Source organism: Euprymna scolopes, chromosome 21, assembly GCF_053919585.1.
Source record: "Euprymna scolopes isolate OS-2025 chromosome 21, ASM5391958v1, whole genome shotgun sequence".
NCBI lineage: Eukaryota > Metazoa > Mollusca > Cephalopoda > Sepiida > Sepiolidae > Euprymna > Euprymna scolopes.
Window position 1 is genome coordinate 10,336,201 of NC_136502.1, and position 27,485 is coordinate 10,363,685.

General features: G+C 32.7%; 1 protein-coding gene and 1 pseudogene across 2 annotated transcripts in view; both read right to left on the bottom strand.

Moving 5' to 3' along the window:
- LOC145241994 (protocadherin gamma-A4-like) overlaps nucleotides 1–27,485 on the bottom strand; it is a 290,561-nt gene that overhangs the window by 160,306 nt on the left and 102,770 nt on the right. For both annotated transcript variants that reach the window (XM_080104876.1, XM_080104875.1), the window contains exon 3: nucleotides 22,592–22,791. The gene's annotated coding sequence lies outside the window, so the exon portion shown is untranslated. The remainder of the gene's footprint in view (nucleotides 1–22,591; nucleotides 22,792–27,485) is intronic.
- LOC145243137 (5S ribosomal RNA) lies at nucleotides 6,304–6,420 on the bottom strand (annotated as a pseudogene).

Below are 27,485 nucleotides of genomic sequence, written 5' to 3' on the forward strand. Positions count from 1 at the left end.
AAAATAAGCTGTTTTAGATCAGAGCAGAGTACAACAATAACAAATAAAAATTGGTTTGTCAGAATTAAATATCGATTTCTCAAATACATTGCTATATAAGTCTAAGTTGGAGAATCCAACTAATCTAATTTTATACATTATATATGTACCCTAGTTTTGATTCGTAGATGGTGGAACAGCAGCCTATGAATGACTACACACAATATTTTTTTTTTTTTTACAAGGTGGTCATCACTTATCAAGGCCTGGAAGCCACTCAGGGATGAGGGTTATTGTAAGTACAGTACGTTAGTGTGGAGATTTTATAAAGTGTCTACTTAAGGGGGGCGGTTCATCAGGAATTTGTTTACGTTGGACTTGAAGACATCCAGGTTGTAGTCAGGAGGGAAGCAGGCAGACAGAAACAAAAGGGAGGTAAATATTTTCTGAAAACTGAAAATCTTTGACTAATTTAGTAAAACTTAATTTTTGCTAATTGTCTTCGAAAATTGTTTTCATTAATACCTTCTACCTTATCGTTTTCCATAATCTTTGGATATGTTCAATACTGCCATATGACAATTCAGTAGATACCATTGGTTTTTATTAAGAGCTATGTTCATGTATATGTTTCTGTATGCAAATTTTCTGCTTGTACACTTAGCTGTCATCATTAGTATCACTTATCTGTTCTATTCTACTGGCAAAACAATTAAGTTTAATGAGGTAAAATGCATTCAAAAGAAGTCGTTTGTTTGGCACCGAAGAAGCGGGAAAATGGTCTCAGCATCAAAAGGATCTTCATGGATTTGAAGCTGTCAAAATCAATGGTCGAAGACATGCTGAAGACAAACTCCGAGCGGAAAAAGAAGAGAGGACCGAAAAGATCAATTGGCAAGAGGACTGAAGGGAGAATGAAGAGGACTGTGACACGGCTTTTTACATCTGGAAAAAAGTTACACAAGAAAAGTGAAGGAGAAATGTGAATTGGATGTAAACGTCCGAACAGTATAAAGAATACTGCATAGGATTGGTTTGAAGTATGCAAAGGTTAAGAAAAAATTACACCAACAAAAAAGCACAAGTGAGCAAAACTGGAGAGTGCTAAAAGGTGGTTAACAAAGCATGTTGACTTTAAGAAGGTTATATTTACTGATGAGAAGCGTTTCAAGTTTGATAGGCCCGACGGATGTTGTACTTGGTCGAGAAGGGGTGAGCTTGTTGTACTGAACAAACGACAGATGGGAGAAGGAGGGGTTATGGTTTGGGGTATGGTCTTTGCTAATGGAAATATATGGTTGGAGTGGCTGAAAGGACAACAGAACAGCGAAACCTACAAACAGTTGCTGGATGAGAAATCCCTACCAAAGATAAGAAGAGAGATGGGGAATGATTTTGTTCTACAGCAAGACAATTACAACATCCATGTGTCAAAACTCATGAAAGAATGAATAGCTAACGTGAATATGAGTACTTTGGAATGGCCTGTAAAAAGCCCAGATCTAAATTTAATGGAAAATGTTTGGGAAATGCTTACGCAACTTGTCTATGATGGACCTGAAATAACGAAAGAGGCTCAACTATGGGAATGAATGCTAGATGCCAAAAATCAACACGTAGAGATGTTATTGTGCATATGTTTGATCATTATGAAGAGAGATTGATAAAAGTTACTTAGAAGAAAGGTGATATTACAGACTATTAACAGTTTTTCAATGATGTCCGAAAAATGATGTTGCGTGTGTTTTGTAAAAAATAATGAAAATTAAATATTTTTCTTTACCTAATCGATTTTCTTCCATTTTTATTATTTTTTATTCCATTTTATTGTCTTTTTGTGTTTATGCTATTCTATCGAAATTTCGCCACTCTATGATACTCGGAAAGTTGAATACTAAAGTGTCCGAAAAATATTGTTGGGCCCTTGTATATATATATATATATGTCTACACACATTCACAATATATATCTCTCCTATTTATATAAAACTCAATGTTTGTGTGTTCTATAAAAAGAAAGATTAGAGAATCTACATGAAATCTAAAAGTGTATTTTACTGGGAAAGATGATAGAAGTGTTTTCCGAATCTAAGGGACTATGGGGTATAATCCATTTAAAACTTTAAATAAATCCCATTTTTATGTAATGTACATTGTATACATTTTTATGAGAAAAATAATAGAAATGATATCTAATTTCTAAGTGACCTCCTAGACAATCAGAGCTGCAGGAGTTAAAGCTTCTTTAAAACTTTGAATATATTCCTTTTTTCTGAAATTTTTATCATAAACATTTAAACACTGCTCAGGAAGACAAAGACGAATCTCTATGTTATCTTCAATATGCTGGATATCAGATTGACAAGAAACTTCTTGTGGGTTTTAGCGTTTAAATTCAGATGAACATATATCAGTATCGATTTATTTTTATTTCGGACTATTATTCTCATCTTTATTAGTTGTTGTTTTTCATCTTTTATTGGTTTATTTATTCACAACGTTTCGGCCAACTATTCCTCTGGTCTTCGTCAGGCGGTAACCGCGACGGATAGGAACTTCGAATCTCCTAACTGCATTCTCAGCCATCACTGCCATCCGTAGTTGTTGTCGTCTCACCACATTTTGGCCAAGTAACCCTCTGGCACGCTTTGGGTGGGATTGAAACCGCTATCTTCAGACAATGTTCATCTGGAACTGTAGAGATTCAATGTCTCTATCAACTGTGCCACAGGCCCCGAAGGGCGATCAAGGTTGGATTCTTTGATCTTATAAATCCACATTTATTTATTATCTGATCTTCCATAGTCGGGTCTGTATCAATTGGTATATATATATTATTCCTTAATTGGAATTCGTTTTTTGAGATGAGCATTATATATATTAATTTATTTTTATTTAATAGTCCGAAATAAAAATAAATGAATATATATAATGCTCATCTCAAAAAACGAATTCCAATCAAGGAATAATATATAGAACATATAGCAGCTCAAACAAAAATTTATTGATCGAAATAAGCACCATCAGAATCAACACACTTTTGTCAACGCAAAACAAGTTTATTTATGCCAGTAACGTGAAAATCTTCCATTTTGATGGCAATGAAGTTGCTGAAGGTGTTTTTGATATTGCTTATGTTTTTGAAGCATTTCTTATGCAGAAAGTTGTCAAGATGCTTGAAAAAGTAGTAATCGGTAGATGAGAGGTCTGGAGAGTATATCAAATGAGGCAAAGTTTCGTAGCCCAATTCGATCAACTTCTGCAGGGTCAATTTAGCAACGTGCAGCCAGGCATTGTTGTGGAGAAGAATTGGGCCTTTCTAATGACTAATGCTGGGTGTTATTGTCAAAGTTTCTGATGCATTTCATTCATTTGTTGACAGTACTTATTCACCATAATAGTTTCGCCTGCATTAAAAAAAACTGTAATGGATGAGATCAGTTGCAGGCAACCAAACAATCAGCATGACTTTCTTTTGGTGCAACTCTGGCTTTGTGAAGTGTGGTGGAGCTTCGTCAGTGTCTAACCACTGAGCTCAGTGTTGCTGGTTATCGTAAAGAACCCACTTTTCGTCGCAATTCAAAACCCGGTTGAGAAACGGGTCGTTCTTGTTATGTAAAAGCTTCCCTTGAAGCTGACACTTTAATTGTCGTTCAATTTGTTCAAGTTGTTTTGTTTTTCTAATCTCTCTTAAGTGGGTGGAAACGGTTGTATATGTTATGTCTAATTTAGAAGCAAGTTCTCGAACAGCTGTGCATGGATTGGCTTCAATTAAGGCTCTTAATTGATCGTTGTCAACATCTGATGGCCGACCACTATGCTCATCTTGAAGACTCTTGTCGCCACCATGGAATTTCTTAAACCACCGTTGTGCTGTGCATTCAGTAGTTGTTCCTGGGCCAAATGCTTTATTGATATCACGAACTGTTTCAGCAGCTATTCAGCCTAGCTTGAATTGAAATAAGAAAATTGTGCGAATTTGCCTTTTTCCATCTTGTATTCAATGTTCTGAAAAGAAGACATAATTGCTTTAAAACTATTGTAATGTAAAAGATTAGATAGAGTGAGACACGCTCTTTAAAATAATATGTGAAGGTATTATAACAAAAACTTATTTGAAAATACATCATTTGATATCAAAATTTAAAATTCCGCAAAAACTTTCACGTCAACCTAATAGATGGTGGAGAGAACCACATAAAAACTTCAAATTAATGTTTAATGAAATTTAAACAATATGCATAAGATACTAATTCAGAGATTTCCAACATTTTAGTTTCTTCCAATTATATCAGTCGGTTAAACAGGAGGGGGGGCAGTTAAAAAATAAAGGAAGTAATGTCATGTTATGGGATTTTTTGGCTAGAGAATAATAATTCAAATAATACAAAAAATAATTATAAATCCTCATCTCAAAAATGTACATTCAGCATATAAAAAAAAACGGAATGGACTCGGATTTATTAAAAAAAAAAAAAAAGAAATAGACTTGGTGCTATTTGCGTTTTGAATTTCCAAGGGCTACGTTCATTGGAAAGCAAAAAACAAAACAACATTTTTCACGATTCACCAATAAAATCCGGTGTGAATAAACCTGAAGACAGTCGGAGGTTACATCAGCCGAAACGTTGTGGAAAAAACAACCAAGATAAGAATAATAGTCCAAATAATACAAAAAATAACAAATCGAATTTGTTCCACAGGTCCAAATTTCATATCTATTAAGTTTCAAGTCTGTAGATCAAAAATTGACACTGTTCCACATACACACAGAAAAGGTCACTTATATATATGTATGTGTGTGTGTGTGTGTGTTTTAGAACTTTCCCATCCTGAATATGATGTAATTATGCACAAATCATCCAATAAAACATAAAAATAAATAATTGATTAATAAAAGTTAGTTTTTCCAAATAATATGTAAATTAGTTAAGCTTTTTCAAGTAAAGCTACATGACAGAGTATATTAAGAAGTTTTACGTTTTACTATTTTTTTAATAGAAAGAGTAGGCTTTTAATATAAATGTCAGTGCAACAAAAAACTCAACTTCGTGTGTGTGTATAAACACACACACACACACACACACACACACAATATTCATACATTAAAATTATATATATATGGTTTTTATTGTATGAATATTATGTTAGTGTTGATGAGGATGGAGTATTACCACCAGAGGAGGAGAGGAGTGATGTACTTGATCTGCAAGGTTAAAGTGTTTATGAACTGATGGTGTATGAAAAAGGGAGATGCTTCAGTGTTTAGCATCAGGTTATTGACTGGTCATTGCCATAACACAGCCGATATAAATGTTGGAATGGAAAGAACAAAAGGGGTAATGGGTTAGACAAGGGGGGGGAGTCACATGATGCCAACTGCAATGAGGATGCTCCAGTTTTCCATCAATGCTGGTGTAGGGGGAAATAAACACACTATCAGCTGATTTTAGATAAATATAGATACGCATCTACTTTATATAACAGCACATATAGAAAAAGAAAACTCATTGTGTACATATACAGAGTGACCAAAAAAAACAGGCCCCAACTCTAATTAGGCCCAATTTCTTAGTGTTTCGTCTGAATGAAATGAAACTTTGGTCATAACTAGTTTATAGTTTTTTATCTTCAAAACATCACATCAAAACACTAGGGTCTTTGGCCTTTTTTCTCCGTTCTACAGCATATGTTCTAGATGGCCTCCATTTAGCTCTTGTTTTTTTTTTGGTCACCCTATATATATATATATATATATATATATATATATATATATATTAGTGATGGGACCATTCCAATATTTTTCTTGATTTCGATAAAATTACCGATTCTGATTCTTTATAAATCACAAAATATTTAACTATAGAGTTTTTTGGGGGTTTTTTTCCAAATTACCATAAAACGCTCATATTAAATTTTTCTCAAACCTGAAACTTGTGAAGGTGGTGATTTGTAGATTTTAGTTTTACTGGTCATTTAAAATTAATAAATACATATTATTTTACAACTAGTACCAGCAGTGGAATAAATATTATTTCAAACAAAATCAAAAAAAAAAATACTATTAAAATAATCGTTTTTGCCATTGGAAAATAGGTACAAATTTTTCCGATACTCCCTAAAAGTTCCAATTTTTCTGATTCTAGATTCATATTTTGATTAGAACCCTCACCAACATGATCTTCCAATCGGCTTTCACTGACTTTGATTCCTGTTTTCATTTTCTTAGATGCATGTCTTAGTCAAGACTGAGGATGCATCTCTCCTAATGATTTTAAATGCACCCCCAAGATACTAGTCTGTAAATTTTCATCTTTTTGCCTAATATATATAGCGCTTAGTATTCTCAAATGGTCACCCTACTGGTACTGGTCAAGTTCATCATTGCTTAACTTTGGTGATCTAATGAGAACCAGTGTATCAATGTGATTATACTATATACATATATATATATATATATATATATATATATTTTGTTCAAGGTTAAAATATCCAAAACTAAAACTCACTGAATTTCACGAGGTTGTTGATAGTGCTCAATAAAAAGAGCAAGATGATATTTTATTCAATTTTAAGGACATGCCTCGACCAAGACCAGATGTTGTTTTTGTAACCTGATGAAATCTTTTTAGACTGAAACAGTAGATTTTTGTTGCGACCAATGGTAATTTTGTTAATCTAAATTGAATAAAATAATACACACACACACACATATATTTTAAATAAACAGTAAGATGGACAACATCTTGAAATTTAGAATATAGACATTTGTCATTTATATATATATATTTATATATATATATATTTTTTATGTGTGTATGTATCTTTGTTTAAAGGGACCATATTTTTTCTTGATAAAAAATATATTTAGCTACACCATTGTACCTTATTCCAGTAATTATTCTTCATAACAACTCAGGCTCCCATGAACCTTTTTAAAAAAAATGATTTTCACAAATTTATATTTAATTTTTAACAACCCACTAAATATAAAAGGGCCTCGCATAAATGCCATGTTTATGCTGAATTGGCATCATTGTCTGGTCGACATTATAGATGCTAGTGCTTATTAGCCATAGTATCGGTGTGAACTTTCCAGATAGATTCCTCAGAGCCAGCATGTGCACTGGACAGGACACGATAGTTAATAAATGATCCGCAGATGTCATACCACTTGAGTGTTCACTTGTCATGCACGGATCCTTCAGTTTGAAAGATAGAGGGGGGATTGGTCAACTAGATACCATCACATCCTATGGAATCAGCGATTTTGAGTTTGAGAATCGTAATTGATCTATTGCACTTATCTACATACTGATCCTGCTCAAAAAGCAGTTCATTGCATGAATTATTAATGGAGGGGAGAAGGAGGAGCAGACAAAAAAGGTGGAAGGACACCATCCAAGATTGATCAGGGCTGGCATTGAGAAGCACGCACAGAAAGGCAAAAACATCAGAAGGTTTGGAGAAAGTTAATTGCCAGGTCATCTGGACCGATGGTTCTCAATATTCCAAAGTCAGGTTAAATATTTTAAGGTAAATTGACAAGAAGAAATTCAGTTTGAACACAACAAAACAAAAGAAAATGAAAGAAACAACGTTAATGCAAGATGTGAATAGCTACATTTAATTTTGTTGGCTGAGGAACAGCATGTCTCCTTGACGTTCTCTTTTAGTTGATGAGCAACAGTTTGATATTCAGATTTCTAGTGCCTTGAAAAAACACATTTTGGAGTGGCATCGACAGAGTATGTAGTGTTATTACAAGGCTTCATTTTACGTGAGGATCTAGTCTATCCTGCTATGTATTGTACAATTATATATAAATTAAACTAAAGCTGAGTTAATAAACGATAGTTTCCCTAAGCTCCTTTCCTTACATACAAGGTGCCTTCAATAAGTTTCAAGTTTTTTTTATACAGGCACTTAAAATTATCTCTTGTTTCTTCTGTTTGTCGTAGACTCTTGAAAATTTAATATCTTATTGCTATACATCTTATGAGATGACTGACCAATTTTTATGGTTTTAGGTTCAAATGAACAGCTACAGCAGGAATTGGAATACACCCTATTAAAACCTGATTGTCACAGCTGGTGAATTTCAAAAATGCAATCTGAACGTGAGGACATTTTAGAAGAACGATATGCAATAAAATTCTGTTTTAAACTTGGAAAAAATGCCACAGAAACATATGGAATGCTTCAAACTGCTTTTGGACCATCTTACATGAATCAAACATCAGTTTTTGAGTGGCATAAGAGATTCAAGGAAGGCAGGGAGCCTGTAAGGGATGATGAGAGGTATGGGAGGAATAAGGACGTTAGAATACCAGAGATGATTGGCCAAATCAAGAATTTCATGGATAAGGACTGTTGTGTGTCTATAGAGACAATAAGTGCACAATTTAATGTCAGTGTCAACTGTACACACAGTTATTCATGAGGAACTGAAGATGCGAAGGATTTGCACAAAGTTTGTCCCAAGGGTGTTCAGAGAAGATCAAATTATTTGACCAAGACGGACATCAAGACAGTTCCTCGCCCTCCCTATAGGCCAGATTTTGCTCCCTGTGACTTTTGGTTATTCCTTAAGCTCAAGGAAAACCTTAAAGGCTGTGGTTATGAGACGACTGAAAAGATGAAAGCGGCTGTAACAAAGGTCATTGATACACTTACACAAGAGGACCTCCATGGAGTCTTCCAGAATTGTTGGAACAGTACAAGTGTATTGCAGTCGGAGGAGATTTATTCTCAAGGAGTCTAGAGTTCCATGTGTGTACTATCAAAAAAAGTGCCCATACAAAAAAGTCTGGAAACTTATTGAAGGCACCTTGTAGTTTAATCATACAAAATGCATTCTGAAATGTTCCTCTGTTTGGAGATTGAGTTATGTTTATAAAAAACTTCATTTTAATTGTTCTAAATAGCTGCAATTAGCATATAAGTCAACAAGTGACCCATGTCTTACTAAGCTTCCCTGAATCACTTTCACCCTCTCACCTCATTCTTATTTCATACGGTATCTATCTCACCTCTCTCTCTCTCTCTCTCTCTCTCTTTATTAACAGTAGAAGGTAATAAAGAAAAGAAATAATAAAGAGATTGTCCATTATTAGCAATAGGGAATAGCTGTAGTAAATCTATTTAACCTTGGTCAAAAGAAATATGGCAGAAATAGTGAATAGAAAGAACCTAATTTTGTCTTTTTATTTTTTAAAATTTGATTGGGTTTGAAAAGTCACTCTTTCCTTATTCAAGTAATCTAATCTGAACTCTATGGCTGACCCAGCAGGACAGATTTTTTTCTAGTCTATATATTTAGAAAAGTGTGTGTGAGGAAACTTCTCAACCTATATACTCAACAAATTTTTTATCTACAGACTTGAAATTTTGTATATAGAGAATTCAGACATGTGGAAAACTTTTTAATCTATTTTCATCCGGCAAAAACAGTCGCTAAGGGGTCAAAATTGAAATTGTTAGGGGTTGACAGTTTCTTTATGTTAAGAATAGGTACGTTTAGAAAAGACTGTTTATAAATTGTGTGAAGCTGGTCTAATGGTTATCGTACTTGACTCACTCTTTAGGTTTTGGTTTTGATCTCAGTTTGAGTATTTTTTTTTACTTACAAGAAGTGAACTGTTTAGAAAAACATAATACTCGCATGCACATGTCTCAGTTTATATCCGTTTTTTTTTTTTACTTCATTTTTTTTAAGGAGTTTAATATTACGTTTAATACCCACGGCATTCCTGTTTATAATAAGATAAGAAATCTGCATTAATAAAAAATATAATATTTATGCATATTTGATAAACAGGCAAAGCAGGGTGGCCAGCTAGTAAATAAATAAATAAATAATCTTCTATTATATAAAGGGAAGTTTTCTGTGTGTATTTGTGTTTTTGTTTCCAGATAAAAGTAAAAAAGTAAAAAACAAAGACCCACAAAGTTAATATAGTCGAGACCAGCATTTCCTTAGAGGAATAATATCTAAAATTTAGAAAAAAATAATTTTATAACTGGAAGTCAACTGGGCCAAGTTTGGTCAAGGGGGAGGGGTCAGTTTTTCAGTGCTATTATATGATAATCTGACAAGAAAATGCCAAACCCATTATATGAATGTGTGCGTGTGTGTCCAGAGAAGAATGGACTTGACAGAAAAAATACAGGCGATTGCAGAGCAGAAGTGGAAAGAGAGAAAGAGAAACGAATAAAGAAATAAATTTTAAATAGAAATAGGTTATACTTTTGCATCATGCAATGCCAGGTAGCCTTGCTAGTAATTATACATTGTTGAAAATAAATAAGCAGTGTTGCAGTTACATATTTCTTATGGATGAGCCCCAATGGCAACCTATCCTTGACTAGTTTGCATAATTCTATTCTGATTTTAGAAAAAGAAAAAAATTGTTGGCATTTTTGGTGGTGATATTGAAATTGACCATGTGATCAATTCTACAATTTATTCATTGATTTGGTTTTATTTTCTTATTTGAAGGGAAATAATGTTGCTCTTTGACTAAAATTCCAATAGTGTATATATTCAACTAGATGAAACAAACATTTACACCATTTTACAATCCTAAAAAAAAAGTTCAATCCATTATTGCATTTCATTATATAACAAACCAAGTAGTAGCTTGTCAGTTTTAAAGATTTTTCAACTCAAACACTGGACTATGACATTTGATCACTCAAGAGTAATGGAGATAATTATCTCTTTAAAACTGTATGCAAGAAATAAAGATTTTCTTTATTTCATTTAATAGATTTGCTATTCAGTTATATTACACTAGCAGACTGCCCATCATTGCCTGGTCGTAAAATATGCTTAAATATGATATTTTCATTAATGCAGATTTTGTATTTATTATTATACTAGCATTTCAGCCCGGTGTTGCCCGGGTGTTTGGAGGTGTATGTTGAGCAAAAGAAAAAAAAAAGCGGTCAATTCTTTTAACTTTTACCCCTATTATGACCCCTTAACATTTATTGTTTTGGGCTTAAATCAAGTTATTAAGTTAGATCCATGTCCAAGGAACCTACATCTAAAATTTCAAGTGTTAGATCCCAAATTGGTGGAGAAGTTTGGTAGAGTTCTCAAAGGTCAAATCATTGAACTTTGACTGCTTAGCAGCCAAATTTCTGGCCGAAAATGGATTACAAAGATTTTCCCAAATCTCAGTACCCTGAGTCTGTAGACTGAAAATTGACAGAGTTATTGCATATGGAAATGTACACAAACACACAGACAGACGTTCACTTTTATAGATAGACTAGCATGGGTGCTCAGCGTTGCCCGGGTATTTGGAGATGTATGTTGAGCAAAAAAAAAAAAAAAGTGGTCAATTTTTTTTAACTTTGGCCCCTATTATGACTCCTTAACATTTATTGTTTTGGGCTCAAATATAGTTATTAAGTTAGATCCATGTCCAAAGAACCTATATCTAAAATTTCAAGTGTTTAGACTCAAAATTGTCGGAGGAGTTTGGTAGAGTTCTCAAAGGTCAAATCGTTGAACTTTGACCCATTAACAACCAAATTTCTGTTCGAAAACTGATCACATCGATTTTCCCAAATCTCAGTACCCTGTATATCAAATTTCGAGTATGTAGACTTAAAATTGACAGAGTTATTGTGTAGGGAAATGTACACACACAGACACACAGATACACACACAGACAGACTTTTTCCTTTGACATTAATGACTGACCTATGAAGACATGCTTGCTGCAAGGCTAAAAATTAAAACATGATCCAATGGCTATTACGTCACACATGCATATTCATAATGCCGTCATTTGACCTTCATCTAGCAAATTTCATTTTTTTAATTTTCACACTTTAGTATTGATTTTCCCCGGCTAAAACTCAAATATAAAGTTTTGTATGGGTTCGAATACCCTATATATAAAGTTTCATGTCTGTAGATCAAAAACTGACAGAGGAGTTTGGTAGGCAAACTTTTTAAACAAATATATACATGCATGCATAAATACATATAGAAAGAGGTTTGTGTTTACTATAACCTTTTTACGCAAATATTACGCAAGTATAAATCATGTAGAATATCTGCATGAATATGCTTACACGTAATAGTTAACTAAAGATAATCATCCCATAAGAAAACCGAAAAAAAAAACTAATATGAAATTAATTAAAATGAATGTTTAAAAGAATATGCGAATTAGCTACATCTTTTGCTAGTGAATGCAATTGCACGACCCATATATAACAAAGTTGTATTTTCTTTTTAAATAAACAGAAAAAAGGGTGTTTAATATGAATATCAATGCCCAAAATAACCCCAAACTTATGGAAGTATAGAAGTAAATTTATTATATATTTTAATTCAGTAGTTAAAGTTTAAACCATAAGCATTTTATGTGAGAAAGGAAAACTGTCATTTGATCAGTATATCTAACTGGAATAAATATTTTCTAAAAAAATAAAAACTGAGGTAAAATGAATTATAGCCTTCAGAGAGTGTAATGGATGAAAAAACAAAAAAAAAAATAAAATAAAATAACTCCTCAGAATCAAATAGTGATTTGTCCGATGCATTGCTATTTAAGACTATCTTTGAAAATCAGATTGTCTTAATTTAAATTTTTTTAATATTTTTTACAAGAGAATCTAGTATAATTTGATTATTTAAGGGGATGATTCAGCAAGAACTTGTTTACAATGGACTTGAAAACGGTCATACTGTAGTCAGTTGGAAAACAGACCAGCAGAACACAATCTCACAGGTGGGCAGTTCTAGGAAAGAAGCTTTGTTCATGGAATCCACATTGGATGGAGAATGGGGAAATTGATGATGGTGGTTGTAATTAGACAAGTGTTTTTTTTTTTATAAAAGTCTGGTAAGGGGGGGGGGTCATAGATTAGAGCTCAGATGAGTACTTGCCATGAAAATAACAGTAGAGCAGAGACAGGCTAGCAATGTCTCTTCCGTGAAAAAGAGCTTTTAGGGAAGAGAAAAGGGCATCACCTACCAGGTTTCGAAGCAAGTTTTGAACTCTGCCAGGGCAGGATAGGATGTTCTGAGCAACTTCTGCCCAGATATAGAAACAGTATTCCATCCTAGGACGTACTTGGCTTTTATATAGGTAGAGGATTGCATCAGCAGTGAGATAGCTACTGGAGCAGTAGAATGATCCAACCATTTTTCCAGCGACCTTGGCAACGGATTTGATGTATGTGTTCCATTTCAAACCGGGAGTCAAGGTCAGACCCAGAAGCTTGTCAAAGCAAAGTGTTTCCCCAAGACAAGAGCCATTCATTTTAAATGGTATCAGATTGGGGGCTAGAGCGTTGATGGTGCAAAGAGAGAAGCTTGGTCTTATATGCATTAAAGTTAACTAGCCACCTTTTATCCCTATTAGTATACCACTTACTCAAAATCAGAAGAGAGAGAATCAGAGAGACCTTAGTCATTTCCAGCCTTTGAGGTGTTGCCATAAATGGTAGTGTCATCTGCAGAAATATCTACGAATGATCTAAGAATGTGCTTTGGAAGATCATTGAGGAAGATCAGGAACCCTGAGGGATGTCAGTGTTGATACAATAAGCATCTGATTTCTACTTATTAACCACTACTCTTATGAACCTATCAGAGAGAAAAGATTTACTGAGGGGACATTTTCAGCTATTCTGTAGCTGGAAATCTTGTGAAGTAGACCTTTATGCCATACCCTATCAAAAGCCTTTGATATGTCAAGAGTAATTGCTCTAGAAACAAAGTACATGCTACTTTTTAAAGAAATTTGAAGGCCAAAACAATGTAATATTTTTTTAATGAATAAATTCATTTATTTGAAGAGCTGAGAATTTCAACATGTATGCCTTCTTAAAAACAAATGTTCTTTCTTTTTTTAAAAATACTTTAGGAGGAATCACCCTCCTGTTAAAATAGAAAAATAAAGGAAGCTAATCACATCTTAAAAAACATTATTTTCTGATAGCATTTTTAATAGAAATTGTAATAGCATTTTTAATGGAAATTTTAATAGCATCTTTAAAATTATTCTCTTATAGCATTTTTAATGGAAATTTTAATAGTATTTTTATTAGAAATTTTAATAGCATTTTATTAGAAATTTTAAGAGCATTTTTGTTAGAAATTTTAATAGCATATTTAATAGAAATTTGAAAACAAAAACAATGTAGTTTTTATGAATAAAGATGATTAAAAATAAGATATGACCAATTTCTTTTATTCATATGTGTGTTTGTGTGTGTGTGTCAGAGAGAGAGAGAGAGAGAGAGAGAGAGAGAGAGGACTGGCCTTGAGTAAGACCAGAGGTTTATATGTCAACTGACAATGTCTTTTTAGACTGAAACAGTAGTTTTATTGTAGCAACTTATGGTAATTTTGTTCATCTAAATCGAATAAAATTATATATATATATATATATATATATATATACCCATTATAAAATTTGATGGCTAAAAAATATATTCCCTAAACAGAACAGTTTATCCTAGTAAAAATGAACAAACGGCACAGTTTTAGGCCTTAACATATGTAAATTTGAGTTCTGCACTATGCAAAAAGGCTAATGACTCAATCCATCATTTGCCCCCCATGCTAATTTAGCCCCAAAAGTCCCCAAGGCATAACATATTTAAATTTGAGTTCAGCACCATGCAAAACTGCTAAATAGGCATATACAGAAAATTTTCGACAAATATGGTAAAATAGTCCCAAAAATGGGGTGTTTTTATTAGCCCTAAAAGAATCCCTGGCACACACCCAAAAGTTATTGCGAAGTGTAGACAAACAAAATTATATAGAAATCAGTCACAACTTTTCAGAAAATTTTTATAAAAATCCAAGGCATCAATATTTTTTTTAATAAGCACAAAAGTGTCAATTTTAGCCATTTTATCCCGAAAGGCATCCCTAGGAGGGCAAACAGAGTTTTCCCGGAAAATCTATTCTGTTATTTTCTTTTTATTCATATCATGTTTAATGTTTGTGCAAAATTTCAAAAAATTTCAAGGCGCAGTTATTAAGAAAAGTGTGGCGATATGAACAGATAAGGGTGAATTTACAGGTCCAACCTCCTTTAGGGCAGGGAGACCAAAAACAACAAAATGACTTCTCTTGTAATATATACAACAATTTATTTTATTTTTTACAGGTTTTGAGACTGACAAAATGTCCAGCAATTTATACCCGTCTAGCTGAAACCACTGTCAAAAATTTTCTCCACTCTTTAACTGTGCCAAAACCAAAACGTAAATTCCATGAACAAAGCTTCTTTCTTAGAAGTGCGCGTCAGTGGAACTCTCTTCCGTCTGCCTGTTTCCCACCTGACTACAACTTGGATGTCTTCACGTCCAACATAAACAAATTCCTGACGAACCGCCCCCTTAAGACACTTTATCAAATCTCCAATACTTAAGATTACTACGATACTATCCTATTGATTTCTGTACACATAATAACCCTTATCCCTGAGTGGCTTCTGGGCCTTGATAAGTGGTGACTTCCATGTAAAAAAAAAAAAAGAAAAAAAGAAGATAGCTTTTTGAAGATCTGGGTTTTTGCCAACATTAAAACTAACCTCGTTGGAATGCTAGTAAATAGAAACTTATTCCTATACAATGTTTGTTATTATTCTAGTGCATGGCTACACAAATGCAATCATTTTAGAATACCGGAACTTATCTATATATCTATAAAAGTGAACATGTCTGTGTGTCTGTCTTTGTGTGTCTGTGTACATTTTCCTATGCAATACCTCTGTCAATTTTTAGTCTACAGACTCGAAATTTGATATACAGGGTACTGAGATTTGGGAAAATCGATGTGATCAGTTTTCGGCCAAAAATTTCGCTGTTAAGGGGTCAAAATTCAACGATTTGACCTTTGAGAACTCTACCAAACTCCTCCGACAATTTTGAGTCTAAACACTTGAAATTTTAGATATAGGTTCCTTGGACATGGATCCAACTTAATAACTATATTTGAGCCCAAAACAATAAATGTTAAGGGGTCATAATAGGGGTCAAAGTTAAAAAATTGACCTTTTTTTTTTTTGCTTAGCATACACCTCCATACACCCGGGCAACGCCGGGCCGAAATGCTGGTAAATATATAATATTCAAAATATGTATTGGCATAAAGTTAGTTGGCATTATTTATGAGAGATAAAGTGTACATAAATCAGAAAAGCAAAAAAACATTATGATAAACTGGTAAGTGTGATTGTGTGTGTGTGTGTGTGTGTGTGTGTGTGTGTGTGTGTGTGTGTGTGTGTGTGTAGATGGGTGTGTGTGTGTGTATGTGTGTGTTTGTGTGTGGATAGATGTATATTATTGTTTGTGTTCGCGTTTGTGTGTGTGTGTGTGTGTGTGTGGATGGGCATGTGTTTGTGTGTGTGTGTGTGTGTGTGTGTGTGTGTGTGTTTGTGTTTGTGTTTGTGTAGATGTATGTTATTGTTTGTGTTTGTGTGTGTGTGGATGTATGTGTAGATGGGCGTGTATGTGTTTGTGTGTGTGTGTGTGTGGATGTGTGTGTGTGTGTATTTGTGTGTGCGTGGATATGTGTGTGTAATGATGATAAAGAAGTATGTTGAATAGCTGCACAAATTGCAATCATATTTCAATCTTCTCAGGTCATTCAATTGGAAACCCTAATGATTTATTTTTCATGTTATCCCGTGTCACACTTATTTATTTCATCTTTAATACTGACAGTTTTTTCCACCCATTAATTATTCTTACAGTAAAATCTGATTGACACAAAATCTTTTACAGATCATATTAAAACAACAAAAAACACTCATGTAAACAAATTTTAAAATGCTACTGTTTAAATATGATCACTACAATACTCGTATTTCCATTTTGTCTATATCAAATAATATATATATACTAGCTGGTGACCCGACGATGCCCGGGTTTGAATGATGATCAACGAATGTTTCACACTCCCATATTTTTATTGTCATCAAAATTGATGAAAATGCCCATTTTTCAATCAAATCGATAGATTGCCTGCCCTAATTGGGGACCCGTCGCGATGGACCTGGAGGAAGTTTCACAATATATTGTAGTCAACATTGCACTGTAGAGAACCTACCGTTGATTTTATAAAATTATTTTTATATATAATGGCTTGCATTAAAGGTTAAAATGAAAAAGTCAAGTATCATGCTTCATTTCTGCTCTAAACAGAAGCATTCATTTCGAATGCACCCTTGTCATATCAAAGAACCTACTGTTGATTTTATATGTTGGGCCTTTCGGCTTGTGTGGTAATAAAACTTCTCAAATGCACTTGTAATGTTAGGCTGTGTAAGGTGTTAACTTTGGTCAAAATTGCCTGTTCCTTCTTTCATTAAATTATTTTGATTATCAATACTTGTCTGAAACATTCCGACACAAAACCCATCTAAGAACACTGCCAGGCACATAAAGTACCTTCATGTAAAATTTCATAAAAATCAATCCAGCCATTTTCGATTCCATAAGGAACAAACTCACGCACACAAACATGCAGACAAATTTCCTTATATATATATATATGCATATATATATATATATATATATATATATATATATATATATATAGCTGAAACCACTGTCATTAATTTTCCCCACTCTTTATCCGTGCCTAAATGAAAGCGTAGATTCCATGAGCAAAGCTTCTTTCTTAGAAGTGCACGACTGTGGAACTCTCTTCCGTTTGTCTGTTTCCCACCTGACTACAAACTGGATGTCTTCAAGTTCAACATAAACAAATTCCTGATGAGCCACCCCCTTAAGTAAGACACTTCATCAAATCTCCAATACTAACGATTACTACGATACTATCCCATTGATTACTGTACACGCAATAACCCTTATCCCCGAGTGGCTTCCGGGCCTTGGTAAGTGGTGACTTCCATGTAAAATATATATACATTCCAATCTTGAGAGCTATAATAGTTCTATTAGCTTTGACTGTTAATAGAGAGAACTACTAAAACGAGAGTAATAGATACTGTATAAAGTATGAACAAAGTGGATATGTCAAACAGCATAGAGTTAGTGGGGATGAGAGTGATAGACAGAAACTTTAAAGATGGCTTACTTGATCAGTTATTTGCAACTTGAAGCTAATTAAAATAAATTGGATTATTTTTCAAACATAACTATATACCAAAACTAAGGATATTTTGGTATGTATTTTGTGTTATTTAATATATAAGGAAAAACCTTAGAGAAACATGCATTGATTAATTTAGCATAGCAGAATAATAAGAACACGGAATCATGAAAACTGGAATTGTATAACAGTAAGTTACCCCCCCCAACTTTGTGTGTGTGTGTGTGTGTGTGTGTGTGTGTGTGTGTGTGTGTGTGTGTGTGTGTGTGTGATTATAAGCTGATGCCATACTAAATAATCGAGAAGGATCAAGGGGGATGGAAAGACCGAGGAGAGAAAGCACTAACCAGACCTCTGCTGGATGAATGCAAAGAGGATTGGGACCGTCGGGAGGCTTATTACTATCCAAGTTCCAGTGAAAACCAATTGTCTCCGCCAATAAGAAATCAATGGTAAGCGGCTGTAGTGATAATGCAAATTCACCTGCAAAGGTTACCAAGAGAGGTTGAGAGTACTGGAAATCTGGGGAGACTTGTTGTCACTCAGACTCCAGAGAACACCACAAATTGTTCTCAATGAGAAATCTTTGTTGATGTGACTACTCCTACTGAGTAAATAATAATAATAATAATAATAATAATAATAATAATAATAATAAGAAGAAGATAAAGAAGAAGAAGAAGGAGACACTATTTGGCATAAACTTAAAGCATTTGCTATTGATAGGGGGTCCAATCCTCGATAGTCATACCACAGACTGAAAAAATGGCATCCTTTATCCACAGCTACATTGGCCTAAGTTTCTTCAGGCCAAGTTGTTGTGAAAAAAAAAAAAAAAAAAAAATATATATATATATATATATATATATATATATATATATATATATATATATATTAGGTAGGAATAGTTCCGAACAAGAGGAAGCTATTGCCGTGGAAACACGAATAGATAGATGCTACTTAATTATGTTCCCTGTAAGAGTACCTATTTACTATGCCTCCCCACGGGACAGAGTTAGACACCAGGGTCGTTTTTTAACGTGGAGAAAAGGTACAAAAATAAAAATTGTCTCAGTCATGAAGGATTTCTCCTCCAACGAAAGAGAACAAGAAATAGAAGTGCAGCATCTGAAGACAGATACTACACTTTGATCTTGTCCTGAAGGCCAAGAAAACGATAAAAAAGGGAATTAAACTAATTCAGATCAAAAAAAAAAAAGAAGCACGTTTATCAATTTATATATATATATATATATATATATATATATATATATATATATATATATATATATATATTCATGGAAGAGGGGAAGGGGGCAAAATTAAAAATAATTGAAAAAAGAAAAGCAACGAGACAAATACCGACCAAAAGTGATGGACATCTTATACTCGCATTGAAAAGAATGGTTCGATTCGTTATATTTATATTCCTAGAAACCAAAATATTCCTCACTGGCATTACAGAGAGGTCACTAAGCTTAGTACTATGCACAAATAATGTAAAAATATGTTAATCATTTTTACACACACACACACACACACACACACACACACACACACACACACACACACACACACACACACACACACACACACACATCTGTGGAAATGTTTTTTTTTTCAATTATATTCCACCTTTTATTCATACCAATCCTTTAATTTATGAAGCTCAATGTATTTACAGAGCATATAATGAATAAACGACAAAAGTCTATATTCCAAATTTCATGATGTTAACCATCTTACAATTTATTCCTTTAAGTACGTTGACATTCACAATTCTTGACAGCACCTGTTTCGTAGCGCAAAATCATTCATTTGGTTGATATAATAATTAAATTGTATGTTTTTTGTTTTTTTTTTCTTTTTAAATGTGATCGTGGAAATTACATTTATACAAATAACTAGCTATCTTTTACACACACACACACACACACACACACACAGACACACACACACACACACACACACACACATAAAACCAGGATATTTGACCATCTAACGCTGGCTGTCTTCCAACACACACATACACACGTATGATGAATGTGTCTAAATATATCAGAGAGCGAGCGAGTACCTGCCTACACTGATCATATGAGTAAAGTGAGTTGTTTGTACACACATAACAAAATAAATAGAATAATAAACTCAAATAATAATTCTAAGGGTCACCGGAGATGGAAGAGAGAGAAGATTGTTCGATTGGCAAAGAGGATTTATCTGATAATATCTGGCTTGTTAGGATATCATATTAGACACAAGAATCAGGATGAAGAAAAAAAAAAAACAAACAACAACAACAACAAAAAAAGCAACAAAAAAAGAAACTGGCGTTATTTATAAAGGTCTGTAATTATATATATATATATATATATATATATATATATATATATATATATATATATATATATATGGAATATGGAGAGAGAGAGAGAGAGAGACAGACAGACAGACAGACAGACAGAGGGAGAGAGAGAGAGATAGACAAGACACCTCTCAAAATTAGAATAAAACCGAATTAAAACAGCAGGTTTTGAACAAATAGAGCTCGATATCCTATAGGACAGAGCTATGTGAATAATAAATGAAAATAAAATGTGCTTAGTTTAACACTTTCCTACATTTTTTCTTATCATCAACCACCAGAAGTGTTCCTAGCATCAATTGAAATTATATATATATATATATATATATATATATATATATATATATATATATATATATATATATATATATATAGTATGATTATTATACTAACATTATTGGTTGTGTGCATACATGTTTTCTCCTTTTGTTTGTCTGATGAGATGATCTCTCTGAATTGAGGTTCCACTGAAACATGTATGCAGTATGCACATATATAGCCAATAATGTTTGTACAGGGTGGGCCAAAATAAGGGTCCTATATATATATGATTATATTTAAAGATAGGACCCTTATTTTGGCCCACCCTGTATAATAAACATACTATATACTTGTCCTGTCCGCCATCGGGCATTCTAATAAACATAGGGGTTTCAGTGGATCTACGTATAGGAAACCAAACTATACAACCATTATGTGTGTGTGTGTGTGTGTGTGTGTGTCTGTCTGTCTGTCTGTCTGTCTGTCTGTGTATGTGTGTGCGCGCGCGTGCGTGTGTGCGTTAAATGAAAAATGAGGAATAAAAATTATATATAACTGCGTTATATCATCAAGAATATAAAGAATAGCTAAGGAGAAAATACAGAAAAAAAACCTCGTTCGGCCATGGTATTTCGAAGCTAAATGCTTTTCATCAGAAGAGGAAGATGGCCAGAATTATGCAAATATAGAAAAAAAAAAACTGGCTTAATAACATTTAGATATCTAATGAGAATGAAGGAATAGGACAAAATGGTAAATAGTAATCAAAAGTAGGTACAACACGAAATCACATTGACACCCAATTAGTAATATATATATATATATATATATATATATATATATATATATATATATATATATATATATATATATATATATATAGTGCTCCTAGTTTGGAATTTTGTAAACAAAAAAAAAAACAATTATTGGAGAATATTTCTTTATTTTAGAGAGGAGATAAGAGAGGAGATGGGGGGGGAGGAAAGGAGGAGGGGACGGGATACGTTGAGGACAGGTGAATAAAGGATGGTCCTATTTTATCTTTTCTAAAATAATAACAACTGCTAGAATGACAAACACATTTTGATGCAGGTTATAAAGAAGCTAAAAAACTAAACATCTCATTCATCTTTTTTATTAAGATATGGAAAACAAAACACATACAGAAGTAAAAAAAAAAAAGAAGTCACACACACAAACACACACATGTACACACGTGCGTGTCCGTCTGCCTGCCTGTCTGTTTGTCTTCATCTTTGTCTACAAGCATAGTGTGAAGCAGGTGTGAAATCCGATGATGGCCAGCAAGTAGAATTAGATGTTTATTTCTGGATAAAAACATTTTAGATATATCTGGTTTGGTTTGGCTATAGAAAGGGTGAACTAAATCGGTGAGAAAGTAGAAATGAATGTGGGATGATGAAGAAGCTGGAAAAATTATTACGACTGATGAAGACGAAATATATAGATGTCAACATGAGGCTAATAATAATAATAATAATAATAATAATAATAATAATAATAATAATAATAATAATAATAATAATAATAATAATAATAATAATAATAATAATAATAATAATAATTAGCGATTATAATATTCATACAAGGAAGAAGTCTAGTCACAATAACATAAAATTCGGGGAGAGGGGATAATACCAAAAAAAAAAAAAAAAAAAAGGAGAGAGGGGTTATTGAATGAATTATCTAAAAAAATAAATATCAGGAAAGCAAGAACAGAAAGATGATATCATAAAATATACAAATACTTACCCCTCTCCCTAACGAGGGGAGCGGGTGGGGTGTATAAAGTTATAGGAGGGGGAAGGAGAAAGAAAGACAGAGGGAGGGTGTAAAGAGATAAAAATCAGAAAAACTCACCTGTGCTGTTAAAATCCACTGGAGTCGGTGGTTTGAAAGAGATGCAATGTAGTGAGTGGCTGCTGCTGTTGTTGCTGCTGCTGTTGCTGCTGCTGTTGTTGTTGTTGTTGTTGATGATGATGATGATCATCATCATCATCATCATCATGCTGATGATACTGTTGTCACTGGTGCTGCTGCTGTTGTTGATGATTATTTTGCTGTGTATGACAACAGTGTTAGATAAGAAGAAGAAGAAGAAGAAGAAGAAGAAGAAGAAGAAGAAGAAGAAGAAGAAGAAGAAGAAGAAGAAGAAAAGGGAAGGATGAAAGAGAGCGGGAGAGAGAGAGAGAGAGAGAAAGAGAGAGAGAGAGAAGGATGTAGCGTGGCGGAGGGCCAAGATAATTTGGGGATGTGGGGGTGGGGGATATAGATGGCTTAACGCGCCTGGTTTTTGGTCAGTGAGGGCGGCTGGAAGGATACAAAAGACACGCATAGGTGTTGCTCTCTCTCTCTCTCTCTCTCTCTCTCTCTCTCTCTCTCTCTCTCTCTGTATATATATATATATATATATATATATATATATATATATATATATATGACTGTCATCTATTTTCGGTTTCGTTATTTAACTTTTTTTTTTTAGAAATTTATTTTATACGTTATTATTGGTCCTCTGTTCATTTTTGTCCTTGCAGACTTAGATATCGATATAATACTCGATACACACACCTATAAGCGCAAAAATGGAAATTTATTCGACGGTCTGTTAATCAAATAAATAATATACCCAACCTGACCCTTTCTTCCCACAATGCACCAGTTGATGTAATTACTCCTCTTTTACGGTCTACTTCCCTCACTCCATCAATCGACGTCTGCCTGGGTCATGCCGGCATTCACATCTCTAGTCTCCCTCTAAGATTGTTTTTTCCTCTCAGTTTACGTAACTGAAAAAGTATAACTATTAAGCATTATTAATATTCAGTTAGCTAACCATTTTAGACCATAAAATATGTATTAATGCTTTAAAAAAAAAAAAAAAAGCCGGAAACAGTAGTACTACTTTGGTTCAAATTATTGAGCTATAAGTTGAAATTAGGCTACATTTGAACACAAATAAAATAATAACGCAAATAATGATCAAGTCGATAATTATGGACGTAGAATCTGTAGTAGGTATACTAACATTATCACCCTTAGAAAAACACCTGAAGTCGAAAAATTACCGATCAATCTTGTTTAGTTATTATTCAAAAGGGCTATTTGAAAGATTTAACAACAAAAATATTGAGCGGTAAAATGAGTTCGAAGATCATATGATCATCATCATCATCATTATCATCATCATCATCAGATAGATCGATGAATAACAAAAGACCTTAAACGACTCTAAACAAAATTAAATAAATTCCCCAGAAAACCTGTTCCTCAATATTTAGTATCAATAAACAAAATATTCGTTGTTGTTTTTTTTAATTATTATTCTTTAAAAAAAACAAAAAACATAGACATTTTTAAAAAAAAGCAGATCAACCTCCTCCTTCTAAAATTATTTGTTTGGATTATTATTGATTAAAAAGCACCAATATTTCGAATTATTTATTTATTTTTAGATTGATTTGTTCAATATTTTGTGTAATGTGTGCTCAGTTTGGCTGTGTAAGTCAAACACAAAACGGTCCTTATGGAGTGGATAATTTACCCGAGAACTTATTCACGACCTTCGAAAATATTTTTAATAATAAAAAAGAAAATTGAATTGCCAAAAAAAAAAAAAAAAAAAAATGGTCATTTGAGAAAATAAATAAAAACAAAAAAAAATGGTTGTTTAAATTTGAGAATGTTGTTTGTTTTAAATTTAAAGTAAGTAAAATTTCTCTTCTCTTCTCTGTTCGAAAAGGCATTTTTAAATGGGACATTATTATTTTAGGAAAATGGGGGGGGGGCTAAAAGCCGGCTCAAAAATATCAAAATCATGAACCATTTTTACAATAAGAAACTGGAACCCTTCTGGTCTTAAAAATTGAACAAGTATTTTGTTTATCATTTTTTTTTTTTTTTCTTCTTTTATAAAATCTGAAAATGTGGCGATCCAATCGATAGAATTCCGAAGAATTAAGAAAAAAAAAAAAAAAAAAGATTCAGTAGGGGAGGGGGGGAACTGCGTCGTATACGTCCGCCAAAAATAATAATGATTCTGGCGACGATCAACAGGATGATGATAATAGTGATGCTGATGCTAGCGAGATGAAATCACATGTCCTGCTGAAGGTCTTGTTAACAGTTGTTGTCGGAGCTGGTATGTGATGTGCGTGTGTGCGCGCGCATATGCACACACACACACACACACACACATATATATACACACACACACAGTCTCTCATAAAGTCGATTTAAGTCATTCATTTATTTTTTACTATTTCGGCCTTCCATTAAAGGCCAAATCTATATTAAATCAAAATGTGTGACCACTTATCGTGTGTGTGTGTGTGTGTGTGTGTGTGTGTGTGTGTGTGTGTGTGTGTTTGGTTCTTGACGCCACGTGACTTATATTTTATTATTTTATTTTATTTATTGTTAATCAATATTTATTGAAAACAAAAATCCAGTAGAGTAAAATGAAACGAAATTAAATCCACCAGAGTGCACATTCTTCCTTCGTAAACAAGTGAACCATTTTTATCTTTTTTGTTTTAACAGAAAAAAATAAAATGACTTCATGACGACCCCCAAAAATGTTAAGGGAGTTTGGAAATATTTAAACTGCCAAATAGAAAGATATTTCTATTTTTAAAATGCTTGGTAAAAATACTCACGTATTAAAATACTAAATGCTAGAAAGCTATTTATTTATCTTCTATATAAATAAAACAGTAAATACATGTATGTGCATCTGTGTGTAAATATTTAACCGATAAACTCGTAAACTATTGGTCACATAACACTTAAATTAACAGGAAATACTCCAAGAAATGTTTATAACAAGTGAAATCTTTGTTTGGATGGGTGATGCCAAATGTTTATTTCGACCTGCCGATATATTTTTATTAGTTTTACGCATGCTTTAAGTGGCGTAATTTAAAATCTTTCTTAGCTGTCTGTGGATGGCTCAAGCAGTTGGGACCCGTCTGGGACGCTAAATGTCTTGTTTTCGATTCTAGTTACACCCATATATATATATATATATATATATATATATATATATATATATATATATATATATATATATATATATATATATATATATATACATACATATATATATTTAATTTATTTTAATATATATATATATATATATATATACATACATATATATATTTAATTATTATAGTAAAAAATAATTATATATATATATATATATATATATTGAAATTAGTACCATATATTAGGTACAATATAATGTTCAAGAAATAGGAACATCTGCATGAATTAAAATATATCTAAGCGTCTTTTACAACCGGGCAAGACCGCTAGTATCCAATAATTTCATAAACAGAAAATTAGAAAATTATATGAAAACGATTACTAGTTTTGTAATAATTTTGTTCAATTAATAATTTTAATGCCCAAACGATATGATAATAATTAAATTTAATTGTCAAAATCCTATTTTTTATTATTGAAAAAATAATAATTTTTCATGTAAAAAAGAGGCATGGTTAAAATAAATAAATAAATACGTAAAACAAAAAGAAAAGAAACAAAATTGAAAGTAGTCGAGAAATCGATCAAATAACTTTCCCCAAACGTATTAAAATTTAATTTTTCACCTACCTGTATACTGTTTAATGTTCTGAAACTATTTGTCTTTTAATTTCTAAACCAAAATTCGTTCAAATCTCTCTTTTTCGATAAACGGTTATTCAACCCTTCGTTGTTGATGTCTTAATTTTTTTTTTTTTTTTTTTTACAATGGAGTTATCACTTATCAAGTCCCGAAGGCTACTTGAGGATAAAGTTTTGAAAAAAAAAAATCACTCTACCACTAACGCGAAGTTCAAGTGTCACCCCTTTAAAGTTAGTTAGTTAAAGTTAGTAGTGGGGTAAACCATATCTTTAACCATCTTTTAAGGCTAAAATTATCCAAAGTTAAGCAACTATCTATTAAATAATCAGCGCTGTTTATATATATATATATATATATATATATATATATATATATATATATATATATATATATATATATATATATCATGATCAATGAGTCAAATTTACGATAAAAAATTCAGAAATAGAAAATAGAAAACAGTTTCAGAATGTTAAAAGTATTCAGATCGGTAGATAAAATATTTCCTTTGCTTCCTATGCTGTCAACGAAAAGATAAAAATGAGATTTTATTTTTGTATGCGTGTGATCACTAGGGCTATGACAAGAGAATATTCTTTTTATTATTTTGACTCTCGAGTATATATCAGTTAATATCTTATATGTTGTTAGTGATGTGGTTCTCGGTGGATTAACTGTGTCTGTGTCCGATATATACTCGAGTCAAAACAATGATAAGAGTATTCTCTTGTCAATGGAAATACATGTAAAAAAAAAAATCTAATTAAAGAAAATATAGATTTATTTAATATCCTTTATTATATAAATTCACCATAAAATAATGGGTGTCTTTTTTTTTGTATTTTCTAAATGATGACCATTTTGAAAATACAAAAAAAAAATGTTACTTGTTCTGGGCTATGATATGTAGCCAATAACTGTGTCATCAATAATACTTTCTTGTCAGGAAGTAGTTGATCGTCTTACATTTTATATTTATATGGTAAAATGAACCCTCCCTAAAATTTTAAATATTTTATTTTATTTTTTTCAGGTATTTTAAGGTGCTGACGTGTAATTGCAACCACACACATACACGAAAATATCACTTTTATTTTGCAGTTGACAGCATGGGGACAAAAGGTA